Source organism: Neofelis nebulosa, chromosome 10 (assembly GCF_028018385.1).
Source record: "Neofelis nebulosa isolate mNeoNeb1 chromosome 10, mNeoNeb1.pri, whole genome shotgun sequence".
NCBI lineage: Eukaryota > Metazoa > Chordata > Mammalia > Carnivora > Felidae > Neofelis > Neofelis nebulosa.
Window position 1 is genome coordinate 72,251,572 of NC_080791.1, and position 18,037 is coordinate 72,269,608.

The 18,037-nt window shown below is 36.6% G+C and overlaps 1 protein-coding gene across 27 annotated transcripts in view; it reads right to left on the reverse strand.

The window, feature by feature from the left end:
* The window catches only part of SOX6 (SRY-box transcription factor 6), a 693,774-nt gene that overhangs the window by 27,687 nt on the left and 648,050 nt on the right, over window positions 1-18,037 (reverse strand). The window lies entirely within an intron of this gene.

Genomic DNA, 18,037 nt, shown 5'->3' on the forward strand with positions numbered 1-18,037 from the left:
AAATCAAAAGGAATAAAAAAGCTAAAAACATAAACAGAGACTCAGCAATATGTAGAACAACACTAAGAGTCCTAGAATATGTGTAACTGAAGTTCCAGGTAGAAGAGAGAGAGAATCATGACTGAAAAATATCTGAAGAAACACTGGTTGAAAATTATCTGAATTTGGTGAGAATCATCAACTTACAGGTTCAAGATATTCAGGTAAGTGCAGTTAGAATAAATACAAAGAAAACTATACCTAGACACTAGTCAAACTGCTGAAAACCAAAGACAAAGGGAAAATTTCAGAGAAACAGGGCACATTACATACAAAGTAACAATAATATAAATAATCATTAATTATTCATAAGAAACAATGAAGGCTAGAAGACTAAAGAACATCTTTAGAATGCTGAAATTAAATAAATCAATTCAGAGATGGCTCAAATTCAGAACATATTCTCCAAAGACAAATGTGAAATATATTTTCAGATAAATAAAAGCTGAAAAAATGTATTACTTGCAGACTCATACCAAAAGAGATATTCAAAAAAATCATTCAAGATGAAGGGAAATAATTTCTGACAGAAACTTAGATATTCATGAGGAAAGGAAGAGCATCAACAATGATAAATGTGACTAAAAAAATAAAAACAAAAAAATCCCTCTTTGTTTCCTCTCTGGATTTCATTAATAAACAGCTGATTTTGTATATGTTTTTAAAAGACAAGGAACTATTTAATATAAAATATAACACTGTACTGTGGGACTTATAAGAAGTAAAACATGAGAACAATGGCACATTAGCACAAAGGATAAGGTACTAACTGGTATTAAGTTGTTAACGGTTTATTTTATAAAAAGTGGTATAATTTTAACTGTAAGAAGACTCAAAGATTCATAGTAAATCACTGGAAACAACAAGTAAACAAAATACAGAAAGGTATAGCTAACATGCCAGTAGAATAATTCAAATGGAAGACTGAAAAAGGACTGAAAAGGAGACAGTAAAATGATCAGTGGTTGCCATGGGTCAGGGAAGGAGTGATGAACAGACAAGACACAGAGGATTTTTAGCACGGCGAAAATACTCTGTATGATTCCTAATGATGGATATATGTTACTATACATTTGTCCAAATCCATAGAATGTGCAATACTTAGAGTAAACACTAAGGTAAACTATGAACTTTGGGTCATTATGATATGTCAAGATAGGTTCATCCATTTCAACAAATGTACCACTCTGGTGGCGTATGTTGACAACAGGAAAGCCCATGCATGTGTGGGGGAAAGGGCAATCCCTGTATCTTTCCCTCAAATTTACTGTGAATCTTACTGCTCTAGAGAAATAAAACTGTAATAATAATTATAATAATAATAATAATAATAATAATAATAATAATAACAATAACAACAATAACAAAAACAGAAGAAAAAATAGCAAATTGTAAGACTTAAGCCCATCAAATTCAATAATGACCTTAAATATAAACAAATTAAATAATTCAAATAAAATCACAGATTCAGCATGGATAGAGTTGAAATCAATGAAATACAAAACAGATACAATAAAGACAATTTACAAAGCCAAGGATTAATCATTCAAAAAGATCAATAAAACTGATAAACCCCTAGTAAGACTGATCAACGAAGAGAGAAAACAAAAATACCAGTATTTGGATTGAAAGAGGGAATTTTACTATAGATATTACTCACATTAAGAGAATAATAAAAGACTATTGTAAATAACTTAATTCCAATAAACTTAAAAACAGATAAAATGAATAAATTTCTTGAAAGACACACACTACTAAAATTTACTCAAGAACAAATAGAAAACCTAAATACTAGTATAGCTAATAAAGAAACTATATTTATAACCAACAACCTTCTCATGAAGAAAAATTCAGTCCCAAATTGTTTCACTGCTAACTCTTTCAAACACTTAAAGAAAAATTAAAATAATTTTATACAAAATTGGATAAGTAGAGTTGGAAAGAGTGGCCCCAAATTTATTTTATGAGGTGGCATCATACCCTGACAAAGATTTGAACATAAGTGCAAAAATTCTTAATGAAATATTAGCAAATTAAATCCAGCAATATGTAAAAGAGATAATAAATCATGATTAAGTAGAATTTATCTCAGGAATATAACATTAATTTAACTTGTGAAATCAGGCAATGTAATTCACTATATAACAAAACAAAGGGAAAAAACATGATCATCACAATAGATTCAGAAACTGGTTTTAACAAAATTCAATACCCACTCATGTTAAAAGCCCACAGGAAACTAGTAATGGAAGAGAACCTCCTCAGTGTGATAAGGGGCATTTAAAAAGAACCTGTAGGACATCATACTTATTCCCCTAAGAGTGAAGAACAAGGCAAGGGATGTCTACTCTTACCATCGCTTATCAACACACTTCTGCAGGTAAAGAAATAGAAAGCATCAAATTGGAAAAGAATAAGTAATTCTATTTGTATTCATAGATGATATAATTGTTTATATAGAAAATCCTAAGGAACCTGCAAGATAATTACTAAAACTAGTAAGTGAATTTAGCAATACTGCATTATACAATATAAAAGTACAGAAATCAATTGTATTCCTATATACTAGCAGCAGACAACTAGAAAATAATTTTTTTAGGTTTTCATTCATAATAGCATCAGAAAATAAAACACTCACAAATAGATAGAACCAAAAAAGTATGCAAGACCTCTACACTAAAAACAATACATTTTTGAGTTAAAGAAGACCTAAATAAATGGAGGAATACACCATGTTCGTAGATCAAAAGAGTCCAAATTGTTAAGATATTAATTCTTTCCAAATTTATCTACGTATTCAACCCATCCTCAATAAAAAATCTCTGAAAGACAATTTCTTTTAGAAATTGACAACTTGATTTTAAAATTTACATAAAAAATAAAGCAGTAAGAACAGCCAAAACAAACTTGAAAAAGTTGGAGAATTCACACTACTCAATTTCAAGATTTACAGTACAAATACTTTGTAACATTTGTAAAAAAAACAAACAAACTAGACTTAAAAAGACAGCATGACATAGACAAATCGACCACTAGAACAGAATTTGAGAGTCCAGAATTAAACCTTCACATATATGGTCAATTTTCAATAAAGACTTGGGCTGTCAAAGTGGGAAATGATAGTCTTTTCAACAAGTAGTACTAAAACAAGTGGATAAATATGTGGAAAAAAGTGAGCCTTGACCTCTTATCACATACTACTCCCAACAATTAATTTGAGGTGAATCATAACAAACCACAAGCAAAAACTCAATGAATACATAAGAGAATATTTTAGTAACATTGGAATAAGCAAAGATTCTTAGATACAGCATATAAAGCACTATATATATAAGAAAAATGATAAGATTAACTTTACCAAATTAAGACTCTGCTCATCACAAGTCATTGTTAAAAAATGAAATGTCAAAGCCCAGACTGGGAAGAAATATTCAGAATACACATATCTGACAAGAACTTATATCAAGAATAGATGAAGAACTACAGAAAAATATCAATCTAATTTAAAAATGGCAAAAGACATGAACACTTTACAAAAGATATAGTTATCTTTTGATAACAATGAACACATGAGAAGGTATTCCATATCACTAGTCATCAGGAAAATACAAATGAAAGCCACAGTGGATACCGCTTTCTATACACTGGAATGGCTTACGACACTAAACATTGGCAAGAATATGGAGCAACTGGAACTCTTAATATATTGGTGGTGAATGTGTCAAATGGTGTAACCATTTTGGAAACGGCTTGGCAGTTTCTTATAAGGTAAAATATATACTTACCAGTGACTCAGGATTTCCACTTGTAGGTACTTACCCAAGACAAGTAAAAACTTTGTCCAGAAATAGATTTATGCAAGAATATCATAGCAGTTTTATTCATAATAACCAAATAATGAAAATAACTGGAAAATGGACAAATTGTAGTATTTTCATGCAAAGGGACATTATTCAAAATAAAATTGTTTTAACACTTAGTTTTTTAAAAAAGCAAAAACAAAGAACCAAAATAAAGTAGAAAACCAAAGAAACAAAAGTGATTTTTCCTGAAGGTTTTTTTTCCCCTCTGTGGACCTAGCATACTCTGGCCATTGTAAACTCAAAAAGTTGGTCTCATTGACTAAAATAATGATGATGATAGTGATGATAAATATATATGTATATATGTATATATATTCAGTAGGGCAAAAAGCATCTTGGTAAAAAGCAACATAAATATATACCATTGGGTTGCTTGATAATCACAGTATTTTAGGCTACTTCAGTCTATCAACAGAATAGTTGATTTTCACATGTGGGATTCTGGAAAGAGTTACATGATACAGTTAATAGTCCCTTATTTGGGTTAATAGAAATAATGGTAATGAGTGCATCAGAAACAAAAATATAGAAGATGAAGGAATTTTAGAAGGGGGCTTGAAAAATTAAGAAAGATGAAGGGTATTAATTTCATCATGTTTATCCCATCAAATCTTACTATTGTAGAAATCCAACTCACTGTGCTGTAGGAATGGCTGACAACTGTCTGTCTATGATTATGGAAGTTCCGCTAACTTCACATTCCTGCTTATTGCCAGAAAGTGAATTTACTTTCATCATATGAAGCCTGCTTGGAATTCAAATTTGATTTCTTCTTACAAAAACAAAACAAAATGAAACACAAAACAATCTTACTATCCTAGTGGTTTACTTGGCAGGAAAAGACATTCCATGGCTGAACAAGAGTCTTAATCATTAGGGTGATGTGTTCATCTTCTGAGAAGGGATGCCAGGGGTAAAGACTATGGTTTGTTCTTTGTGTCTTTTATACAAGATTAGCTGGATAGGTTAGCAAAGAAACCTATTGATGGGTGCCATGATTTGAAGAAGGCAAATACAAAATATGGATGCATAGGTCTTCTGAGCTAGAGCCTGGTATAAAAATAGGAACCAGTGGCACAAGAACAAAAGATAAATTACCTGTGGTACTTTGATTAAGGTGTTAATTCTTCATTTGTTCAATGTGGGGGAAGTCCGTAGGTAAATTTTCATTTCCTTGATTTCATCTTAAAGTTCCTTAATCCCACTAAAAGCAACTACCTTACTTAAGTTGAATCTAAAGTTCAACTAGATAGATAAGTAGATGATAGATAGATGATAAATGGATAGATAGATAGATAGATAGATAGGAATAGTATACACATAATGAAAAAATTCCATTGGGAATTTGGGAAACAGACATTTCACTAGACTAAACTGGAGGTCAGTTTCCAGGACAGACATACCATGCGTTTTAAGTAGTTTTACATACAATGATATTTACAAAGTGCTTTCAGTAAATACATTATCTGAATTCTCCTCACAATGCTTTGAAATCGATAGGAGGGTAGATATATTTGCCTCACTTGACAGATGAGCAAACCAAGGCTCAGAGAGGTTGTGCTACCTTCCTCTGTAATAACCAGTTAACGATATATTGCTAATAAGGAGTGGAGCCAGATCTAGAACTTAGGCCGTCTGACTTTCAGTCGAGTTCACTTCCCCTACCCGAAAGCTACCCCAGTCACTGATTATTTCAGTGATCTGAAATAACTGACTGTCAAAGCCCACCATTCCCTGGCAGGAACATTATTTTCCCCCTGTAAGGATGCCATTTCTCTGCCACAGCTAAGCACATTAGAGGAGTCCATTACCAGTTATGAAGTTCATGCCACTGTCTAATTGGTCTCTGAAATACTGCCCCACCAAAGATGCAAAGAAAGCACGAAGGACTGAAATTATAGCAGGAATTAAAATGATGCTGTATTAATACATTCCTTAGTTGCGGGATTATGAGCAAGTGTTATTGTGGAGAAGGCTTCTATTTTTTTCCTATTGGAAACTCCATTCTCTTTAAAAGATCAACAAGAAGAACCAAAAGGGAATTCCCTAAGGTCAGCTCTGAGGAAACATAAACCTCTAATTCAATAACTCTGCTACTGCTCTGAAAAAAGGCTTTATTATTGCAACATCCATATGGAGCCAATTGGACATTAATGACTAATCAATCCCTCCCCTTTCTATTCTACTTAAAGTGTCACAAACCATGTTTAGATTAGCCCATTTCCTGCTTAGGATTGCTCAAGATGTCTTTTGTTCTTTCAGGACCAGCCTGATGGAGGCAGCTTAAACAAACACACGACCAGAGTGGCGCAGGAGTTATAAAGTGCCATATGTGAATGAACAAAGGGGCTATACTAAAGCCTTTTGTGGTATTTGTTAATGTTTTTCATCTGAGCTTAAAAAGGCTTAATGACTTTGTGGTGAGCTGATGCATGTGGCTCGTGGCTTTGCAAAATGAAGGAAATTCTAACCAGTGATATACCAGTCTGTATTTTCAAGAGTCTCTTGCTTTCAGTTTGGTGCCCGTGTTTACTTTTTTTTTTTTTTTTAATTCTCAAGTTATATTTGCTTTACACAGATAGCTAAACAGAGCCCTTTATCTTGTTTCAACTGTAGGATCCAAGGGCAACTGGGATAACTTATGTGATTCTTTCTTTTTAATGACTTGAAAGTAGCAGAGAACATCAAATATTCTACTTATTATCTGTTTGCTATTTGTATGCACAGGAGGACAGCTTACAAGCTGTTGAGCCCAGGCAAAAAGACATCATTTAAGTCTGAACCAGAGACCACTGTGGATGAAATAAGACAATAATAGGTTCTGGCTTCCTAAGTTTTCAGGAGCACCAGGCTCAGATTCAAGTAGATTCCCTTGGAGAATACAGAAGCTGGTAAAAAGCTGGTAGACTAAATAATTCATGTTGCTCAGAGGCTTCTGGCTTCATCCAACTCAATATACTACCATAGACTCTACATGAAATTAAGGAGCACAAACCAAGATGAAGCAAATCTCAGAATTAGTTAACAAAGATACTACTAAATCCATCCTCTTGTTTCCATCCTTATTACTCATTGATTGCCTTGGCCTCACTGTCTCTGCTGGACTGTTATAAATACTAGCCTTCTAACTGATGTGCTTACTTCCAGATTTGAGTCTCCAGTCCCTACTTACATACTTCTTCCTAATTTCAGCCAGAGTATACCATCACAAATGCAATTCTGACCAGACTACTCTATATGTAAAAGTTTTCAATGGTTCCCCGTTGCCCAAAAGATGAAGTCCTAGGCTCTCCATGACCTGGTCCTCTACCTATGTCTCCAGTTCCATCTTTGGCTTCTCCACTTCAAACTTTGTTTGATTTATAATATTGAACTACTTTTAGTTATCCATACCCCATGTTGTTTCATACTAAGCATTCAGTCTTTTCTTTTCCTAGAATTTTCTGTCCACCTTTAAAATCACTTATTCTTCAACTCAGGACAGGGATGATCTTCTCTAGGCAGTCCTGCCTAGTGTATCAGTTTGGGCTAAGTTTTTTAGGCTCCCATGGCATCCTATGCATACCTTTATTTTAACATTTACCATGTTTTACCCAAATTATCAACTGTGTGTGCCCACCTTCTTCACAAGACTGTGCACCCCAAAAGGGGCAGGGATGCTTCCCCAAGGTCTGGTACACAAGTGGGCATATGGTAAGTACTCAAATGTCACAATGGAGAGAAGTAGACATCTTCAACTGTGAAAATTTTAGAGTGAGACTCAGATGGCTACCTGTTGCATTAGAAACTGATAATTTCTGAAATTGGATTTTGTATAAATCCTATTTTATTTCTTATATTCTGTAAAATACCTTGCCTTACTTGAGCATCTGTAAAATAATAAGGCTTTGAAGGGAAAATATACCCATAGTTGTTTGGGACTCAGAGATCATTGGTTCCGATCTTAGTTCTTTTATTGACTTGCCCTGTTATACAGTCCTGAAATCCCAGCTTCCTCACTTCCTGGGTAATCTTGAAAGGATGAGTTTTTTTGGAAATATTAAATCTGAAAGCTATTCTAACATTGTAGGGTGTGCATAAATACATACAACTGAAGCAGGTATTCAAACAGACCTATGATGGGAGCTTCCCTAGATAGCAGAATCATTAGGAAATAGATGAAACATGCTCATAGAATCAGAGAATTTTAACACAAGAAGGATATTAAAGATCATCTAATTCACATTCCTTATTCCACATGAGGAAACTGAGATTTACAGAGGTTAAGTTGTCCAGGTCTCACAGTTAGTAACTGGCAAATATCACAAGAAACTCAGATGCAACTATCTCTTAAGTTTCACACTTGCCATCAGAAGAAATGTCTAAAACGGCCAACTGAATTGCTTCAATAGCATCTAGACTTGGCTTTTAAAACTCCACAAAATTCATTTAATTGGTTTCTCTTCTCCATTTCATTTGTTTCAGGGAATTTTCCTTTTATTAGAATGAGAGATGCAGATACTGGGTGCAGTAGTAACTAAATTTTTTATTAGGTTATTGTATGGAAATCATATTAGAAGGATTTTGGCCACTCAACTCATTTCCATAATCTGCCAAAACTTCTTTGCCCCGAGAATCTGGTGAAAGTATTTGAAAGGTACTTAATATGTGTATGGTTTGAAAGATTTAAAAAACTTTCAAAAGTTTCTATTTCTTGGGGTGCCTGGGTGGCTCAGTTGGTTAAGCATCTGACTCTCGGTCTCAGCTTGGGTCATGATCTCACAGTTCATGGGTTCAAGCCCGGTGTCAGGTTCTGTACGACAGTGCAAAGCCTGCTTGGGATTCTCTCTCTCTCTTCTTTTCTCTGCCCCTCCCCTGTACTCTTTTTCTCTCTCCTTTTCAAAATAAATAAATAAGCTTAAATAAAAGTTTCTAGTTCTCTTTTTTTTTCTTCTTTTTAATGAAAACCAACAGGGAAAAGCTACTCCAACAAAAGCAACCAACTCAATCAGCTCATCTTGCAGAAAAATGGGAGTCAGTGTGGCTTAGATCTGGGTTTTAACTCTATATTTGATCTTCCCCAAGTTGGGAAAATTATTTCCTTTCTCTAAAATGGTAATCTCGTCTCCTTACAAAAGAGAGTTAATCATTTCTACTTGGCAGGATCCTTGTAAAGATTAAATGGGAATGTAAAATTTCTTAGCTCAGTGACTGGATCCCAGGAACCACTCACTAAACAGTAGTCGCCCATAGAAATAGTAGCAGTAATAATGGCAAGAGAGAAGTAATAGCGTCTATTCCAGTACCTAGGACATATCAAGTGCTTTCAACTCATATTTGTTCCCTTTCCAAAGTCTTTCCCCATACCTGAGTGATGTGTCCTATACTACATAGTCCTGTCCTTCAGAGTAGTTATAAAACGACCCACAAGTTAGCTGGGGAGTATAATTTACTACTTAATGGAGTGTCCTCTGCCCCAAAGTTAAAAATATTTAAAACAGTCTCTATGATAAAAAGCTAAAATGTACTGAATATGCATAGGACCTAACCTCAAAAGACCATCTCATATCCCCCAGTTCCCACATGTGGAAACTATAACCTGACAATGCTGCTCAGTCCTGGCCAGAATTTTTGGATCAGCTTTTTATAAAGGACTCATCGGAATAACAAAGGATTAGGATTCTTGATCGAGATACTGTAATAAATGAAGGGCAAGGTAGTTTCAGGGACATTTGACAATTGTTTTTCTTTTTCCTCTACTAGTAGTTCTGTAAGTCTGCAGCATGGAGTAGACTTTTCCATTTTGTCCTCAAGTATGATTGTCCTTCCCAGTGAAAAGTGAGCTTATATTGAAGCAGCACAAAATGATTTCTCTCCCATGAAATATATATGTAAACCAGTAAACTGCAATTTGTATTTTTAGTATAAATTTAAAATGGTTGAATACATTGCTTATGAAATTATCTCTGGGGCTGAGACTTGGGATATTAAGTTTTAGTTCGGAGTTACTTCTTTATAGCCTACTCCTAAATTTAACAGTCTACAGTATAATGCAAAAGTCAATGGATTCTTACACACTTGCTTCCCTCTGGTACCAAGACCCAATATGGGGCATCATGTCTACAGGTAAGTATTCATTGAACAAAAACAACTGAAAAAAACCCTCTCCACTAGTAAGTACAAGAGAGAACAATCTGTTAGACATCCATCAGTCCCATCAGACTAAGTGAAATCATACTTTAATGAGTAATATACCCAGGAAGAAAAGAAGTGTTTTTAATATGACTTGAATGAAAACCTTCCCAACACATACTCAGCTCTCTGATGATGTTATATGAAAAGATGCCCATTGAACATCCACCCGGAAACGATATTAAACAAAACACAAGAATAAAGAGATTAACAGATTCCCCAGACTAAATGAACTGCTGTCTTTCCATTATTTTTAACTTCTGTAGTCTAAGTCAATCTTGAACAATTAAAGGTTAATGGCTGTTTATTTGGTAGCAAAGTTCAAATTCTTGAGCCTGGCATTCAAGGCCATTCACAATATGGAACCCAGGTATTTCTATAACCTGCTCAGTTCCATAAGTATTTACTGAGTATGAATATATGCACAACTTTTGCTGGGCTTGGTAGGGAACACAAGGGTGAGGAAAGTCATTCTTCCCTTCTGGAACTTTGTTATGAATATCTGTATGCTTTACTGTTCCTGCATCTGCTTGGATTATTCCCTCAACTGAAAGTTCTTCCCCTTCTCTTTGCTCATCCAAACCTGGGCTTATCTCTACCTATATTTCTATCAGGACTCCAACAATCAGTTTTTCACAAAGCACTGTAGCTTCCTCCTCTAAATAGCACTTTTATTTTTCTGTTTCTCTAATGATACACTTGAACATGTAACACCTTAGGTTGCTTTGCTTTCTGTGTGTGCTAATATTATAATCCCAACCATATTACTAGCTCTTGGACAATAGAGTGAAGTCCATCTTTTAAGAAATCCTTCCCTCCATGCCCATATGTGCTGTACACATAAGAGGTAATCAGCAAATTATAACTTAAACATGAAGGTAAAATGGAAGATTGGGGGCCCCCGAACATGGGCAGATCCTGCTTAGAAAGGCCTGGCTATTGGTACTGGCAATTCAGTCTACAAAGAACTATTGCTAAAGAGTACGAAATGATAGGTAGTGGGCACAAGCAAACAGTGTTAGACAAGCAGAGTAAAATGAGACAATGAATATGAAAGAAGGATATATGCAAAAATAAAAATATCTTAAAGAAAAAAGCTAAGAAGTCAGTAAGAGAAAATGAGAAAGAGCTAGCTAGGTGGTTATCAACTTTTTGAAATAAATTATAAGCACAATTATCAGAACTTGAAAAAAAGGAAAGGACCAATTGGGGGGTGGGGCGGGGGGAAATTTGGCAGAAAGAGTTTAAAAAGTATTCCAAATTGGCCTGGTGCTCTTTAAATTCCACCAGCTTAATGTTGGGCTGAATTCAATAGCCTGTAGACAGCAAGTCAAATGGCTCTTGCTGCCAAGAGAAGATGATTCTGGGACAGGTAACCAGACAAGGTCCATATCCGAAGGGCTACATAGTCAGTCCAAACATGACAGAGAGACCTCTATCAGCCAGGGTTTACTCTAATATATGTGAAGTAGACATAATACTGAGGAAGCATGGACTGATTTTGCAGTCCCACTGGGACCATATGCTGGCTGCTCTTATCTTGGGTCTAATTTTCATGGAAAATGTTGTTAATCTTTTGTGGCCCAGTTTCTGAGACAAGTTGGGGAAGTCCTTCTGTGTGATTCAGTAATAGCATAGACAAGCATTTCTTGACTAGGGTGGATGATATTCAATCAGAAAACTAGACTGTGTGTGTGTGTGTGTTTGAGTGTGTGTGCGTGTGGTGGTGGTGGTGATGGCAGTGGCGTTGGTTATATATATATATATATATATATATATATATATATATATATATATTGCCATTGACACTTCTTTAGAGAAGAAGCCAGGTCAGTGAGAAACCAGCTACTGGCCAGAGCTAGGTTCCTCAGTAAAGGAAGGCTAGCTCTTTGGGCTTTCTAGCTTAAGCAACTCTGAGAAGCAGGTTGAGTTCCCTTTATGAAGTATTAGGGGATGGAGTTATACAAGAATCTTGACATTTCACTCTCTTGCCCCATCAGGACTATCCATCACTTGGAGAGTTCAATGGAAATTGTTTTCCACCAACATTAAAAGTTATTTGGGAGCTTTTAAGACACAGCAAATATATTTCTTTAAGAGAAGTTTATTTGCTTGTTTAAGAGAGCGGTACTTTATATATAGTGCTGATATAAACTGGTGCACAGGATCCTCTAAAACTGTTTATATCCACAGTAAAATACATTTTTGTGATACTCATACAACAGAGTCAGTCCAGAGCCAAGGGCTTTGTGAACTCTGCTTATCTCCCAGCCTGTGGCTGTTACTCACTCCTCATCAGGCCTTGGGCCTCCCTGGCTACTGATCCTGGTTTCAGACCCCAGCCCGCTGGTTCCATAGAAAATGCTTTGCCTATTCATTTCTCTAAGATTCCTGGAAACACTGTTTTAGGCAGCTATGGAAGGTCAGACCCATAAGCACAGCTCTGATTAGTGCTCCCTTCTGATTTATCTCAGTCTTTTCTTTTAATATATAGGATTCCTCACCTTATCTGCCTAATATGTACTCTAGTGTTTGGATTCCTTCGTAAGCAAAGACATCTCATTATAGAGATGGGATATTTCTATAATAATTTCATTTCTTTAAAGGATGGTGTAGTCCAGAATTGATACTTGTTACATTCTAGTTGACTTAAAGGTGAATGATTTCAATTACATGGCAGTATAATAAGACAGTTAAAAAACTGCCAACTAGAAATAACCTAGACCAACTTCCTTAGCTACAGATGAGAACACTCAGGAATGGAAAGTGACCCGCCAAGTGTGGAACAACTGGAATTTAAGTCTCCTAGTCCGTGAGCAAATATCTGAAGGGGTGTCATGTGGAGAAATGGTAAGCTTTATTTTTTGGAACCTAAAAGTCAGACTAGAGCCACTGGGTAGAGGTTATAAGGAAACAGAGACAAATTCTGGCTCCCAATAACAAAGAATTAATAATTAGAATTGGAATGAGCTTCTCAAGAAGTAGCTTTCTGTTAATAGACTAATAGGTGCGTTTGAACAGAATGGAGATGGCCACTTGTTAGGGTTCTATGAAGGGATTTCTTGGCTGGAACTGTGATTTTTGATGATGCCACTCCTTTATTCCAATTCTGAGAATCTAAGTGTTGCATGGGAAGCACTGTATTCTGGACTTGAAATAATAATGACTTTCATATTCCAAAGTATAAGCAGTTGTAGCCCTTGCACCCCACCCTAGATTACACTACAGCCCCCCTCTGCTGCCTTGAATGAGCCATGTATCTTCAAACCAATCTTCCCTTTCCACCAGGAATAAGAAGGACCCAGGGAGGGGAAAGGGAATGAGAAAAGTTTCACAGGTTTATCAGAGTGCGAATCAAAGGGTAAGTAGAATTTTTAAGAGAAAAACATTAGTATTAAGTGGTGCATTTTTAAGAAAAAAGAGGAAAAGTTGCATTCTCTCTCATTGGTCTACAATCAGAGAGCTTAAGTTGACAATAATAGAGCTAACCTGAGGTATAAAACATAGAAGCAATCAGAAGTTTGCCAAAAAATAAAGCTTTCAGAAAGGTTAAGGCCATGTTGGCTGGGATCCAATTCACAATTCAGTACAAATCTATAAAAGTCTTCTAAGCAAATCTGAGGATCTGAGAGCAACAGTTCTAAAAGGGACTATTCTGGGTGCACGTATCCATTTCCACTCAAATCAATGCAAGTTTTTTATACATGGAGGACACATCACCACAGTTTCAACCCAGGGTCCAGAAGTCTGGCCAATGATCATCACCACAGTTTCAACCCAGGGTCCAGAAGGTCTTTTTGGATACAGAGTGTGTTTCTTATAAGAAAGATGATCTGTGCACAATAGCTTCCACTTAGTTTTCAACCCAGGGTCTAGAAGTCTGGCCAATGATCATCCCTTTAGGAGCTCAAATTCCCTGATTCCCCACATCAAAATGTGGTGCAGCCTTCCTCTGAGGCTGGGACACAATGATTGAACTGTGGAATTAAAAGAGGTGTTAGGAAAATGTTTTCTTACTCAAGATAGTCTGCAAAATGGAAAAAAAAAAAGTATCTCTTTAGAGATCCCCAGTGAGAGAGAGAGAAGAAACAGGATAGAAAGAATATGAAAAAGAAGGCAAGTCACAACAGTTATTGCTGGGAGAAGAGAAGGAGAGGAGAGAGAAAGAAAGGAGGGGCCCATCTGTGAAATACAATGAGAGACAGCTGCTCATTAATAAAAAAGAAAAGTTAAAGGGATGTGAAAACTGGATTCAATAAGTGGCACAAATATGCTCTCAAAGGTACTGGTCTCCTCTTTTATTTCTCTGGAAAAAAACTAAGTGGAAGCTATTGTGCATAGATCATCTTTCTTATAAGAAACACACTCTGTGTCCAAAAAGACCTTACCGACAATCTTGGAATTGGAAGGGACCATTTTTAGAGATAATGGAATATAGAACACATCTTTTAAAAGATAAAGAGGCATTAGTCACTTGTTTGCCATCCTTTAGTAAAAGAGCCTTAATCCAAACCTTCCAATAACTGGGCCATCACCCCTCCTACTGTACTTTGCAACCTTGAAATTAGGAGAGTTGGGACAACCATCGCATCTTGCCTGAAGAGAACAAGGAGAGGGGAAAAGTTGATAAGAAGTTAAACAGCTGTTCATCATTCTTAATACATGGTGACTGACTCCACTAATCAAGTCCTCTCTTCCATGTCCCGCATAGGAGCTAACACATTTTATGTGCTCAGTACATAGTAAGCCTTCAACTGCTTCAAAGTATAACAAGACCTTACACATGTTTCCTAAGCCCCCAGCACCAATGAATTTGTAGATTTATAAATATCATGGTGAACAAGAAATGCTGTCTTGTCATATTCAAGCCAAATAACAGCTGGACTTTAAAAATAAAATTTTGAAGGCATTTGCCTTTTATATTTTTAATTTCTGTTTTCCTGGCTTATGGTTTTGTCATTTGATTTTGATGAGTGTTTAATACACACATGCACAGCTGCCTCTTTGGGTGACCTTTCCCTTGCGGCTTCCACGCTCAGAGCTATGAAGCAGGTCCTCAAGTTGCTTAGTAAGTGATATTGGCATTTTCATGACTGCCAGACATTTTCCTGGGAAGCCCAGCTGGACCAGGCCCTCATCTCCTAGGCTGACGTACGTTAGTCACTTCAGAAGCCTCACAGGAGGATGGGGTGCAAGTGGAAGGAGGGCACAGTCCCTTAAGATTGCTGTTCTGCATTATTCACAATAACCAAGACATGGAAACCACCTAAGTGTACCTCGATTGATGAATAGACAAAGAAAATGCGATACACACACACTCCTCTTGAAGGAGTTTTTGTAGATGAATATTATTCATCCACAAGAGAAGAAAACCCTGCCGCTTGCAACAACATGCATGGACCTTGAAGACATTATGCGAAGTGAAACAAATCAGACGGAGAAAGACAAATAATACTGTATGGTCTCAGTTATATGTGGAATCGGAAAAGGAAAAGCTCTGAAACAGAGCAGAGTAGTGGTTTCCAGGGATTAGGGGGAAGGGGAAGGGGAGAGAAGTTGGTCAAAGGGTATAAACTTCTAGTTATAAGATGGATAAGCTCTGGGGAGCTAATGTACAGCATGGAGAGTATAATTAACAATACTGTATTATACACTTGAAAGTTGCTAAGAAAGTAGATCTTAAATTTTCTCATTAAAAAAGAGGCGATCATGGAAGGTGACAGATGTGTTAACTAACCTTGTGGTAATCCTTTCCTAATATACATGTGTACCAAATCATCACATAGTACACATTAAATTTACACAGTGCCATATATAACCATCTGAATAAAGCTGGGAAAAACATTTAAATTGCTGTTCCAAGCCGGAGGAAACACAGACATGATCACACATGGACTGAGAAGAGGTGGCGAGCTAGGCTAGAGCTGCAGAACTCACCTGGCCATTGAGTTCACCTAAACAGCTTTTGCTCTGAATCTCTGGGCAGCACAACCAAGTCTTGATCTTTTTAACACTTTTCTCAATGACAATTATGCCTGTCTGTCTGTCTGTCTGTCTATACACATTTCCCTTTTAATCTTCTGTCTTCCTTCGCTAGACTTTAAACTCCAAGAGGTCAAGAACATATCTGTTTTGCTTCTCTCGGTTTATCTAATGTCTAGTTCTGACACACAGTAGATGCTTAAGAAATGTTTTGTTTTCCTTCATTTCATTTCGTTTTGTTGAGACCACACACTGATTGAAGGAGTTTATAAGCTGTAGTTATTCTTTCACTACGGTTCCTTCTTACTCTTCCTGTGAAGGGAAATATGAAGGAGCAAAGTAGAGAAAGTATTATGTGTACCTGTTATCTACTCTGACTTGCATACGAACTGTAACTCCAGCAGGCTTTGCAATCAGCTCTTACTTGAACAGATGCCAGGAAATATCCTAAAGTCAGCAGAAGGCTGCTACCCATCCCAGCAGTCCTCACAAAGGCAGTGTGCTTCTGTCGATATTAGAGCCAGTAACTTGACTCCATTCATGAACTCACAGTCCCCCAAAAGCACATGAGGTCTCAATGGCAACTCTGGGCAAGCTTCTGAAGGGAGGTTTTCACACGCTCCTTAAGCTCCTGGGCCACTACAGCCCTTCTACTGTTACACTCATCAGGCATTGCTGCTGTGTGTGACAGGGTAACACGAGAGCTGGTGTATGGCATGACTTGCTATATTTAGGGGAGAGGAAATGGGCCATACTGGGGAAGGTCACAAGGAGTTTGTTCAGAAAAGTGAAGGCACCATGGATTTATCTTATATGCAGGGCATGCCGTATAGCACAGTATTTAGAAGCTTGGGTTCTGGAACCAGGCTGCCTGGGATTGACTCTCAGCAATGCATTTACTAGCTATGTGACCTACGGCAAGTTACTTAATTACTCTTGTCTTTAATATTCTCATCTGTAAAATGGAAAAGAAATAATAATACCTTCTTTACAGAGTTGTATAAGGTTTACATGAGACAAAATGTGTAAAAAGCTTCGCACATTCTCTTGCATGTAAGTGCTTCAGAAATGTTTGCTAACAAACAACACAACAACAACAAAAAACAAATTAACCAGGAAATTGGTCTGAATCCAGACAATCTGGGTATTAAATGGAATTTCTAAGAATATTTCCATACAATATTGTGCTCTATAATTAAGTTTTTCATTTTTTCCTTTCATAATGGTTAATAACTCCAATCAGGCTTTTTAATTTACCAGGCACATAATATCATCAATTAATTATTAGCATTATTGAGAGGTAACTGACTATATGTATACCCATTATACAGTCAAGAAGCCAAATGAAGAAGGAAGAATGATAGATTAAGAAAACTGTCATAACGAGGGTAGAGCGATAGAACTCTGCACCTCCTAGTCTATGGAAAAATGAACAGACTGAATATTCCAAAGTGATGAAAAATGCTATTTCATTGTGTGTGGTCAAAGATTTAGGTACTCTATGGTACAATCTTGCAACAACATTGAGATGGGCCTGGCCTGAATAAATTGGTTCCCTAGGCCAAGGAACCTCAACCCTCATGAGGAAAAACCTACACTTCTAAGTGCCTATAAAACGTCAATGTCACTGTGCTCTCGGTACACATTCTTCAGGAAAGACAGCAAGTGTATTTCTGGTTTTAAATCCTCTTTATCCCTTCCCTTCCTCCTCCTCCTCCTAATTTTCCTCCTCCTCCTCCTCTTCTTCCTCTTCCCCTTCCTCTTCCCTTTCCTTGCCCCCACCCCCCCACACACAACAATCAGAATTTAACACCTTGTCCCCAGGACTATCATTAACCATTAGTCTCTCCTACTCGTATAAAAAAAATCTGCTTTTTGAATACTCTGTGAAGTGCTTCCTAAAGCCTGTAATTGCTCATCTTTTAGTGTTCATGCCAGGGATTTCTGAACTGCCTGGGACGGCCCCAAGCTATCACCAGAAG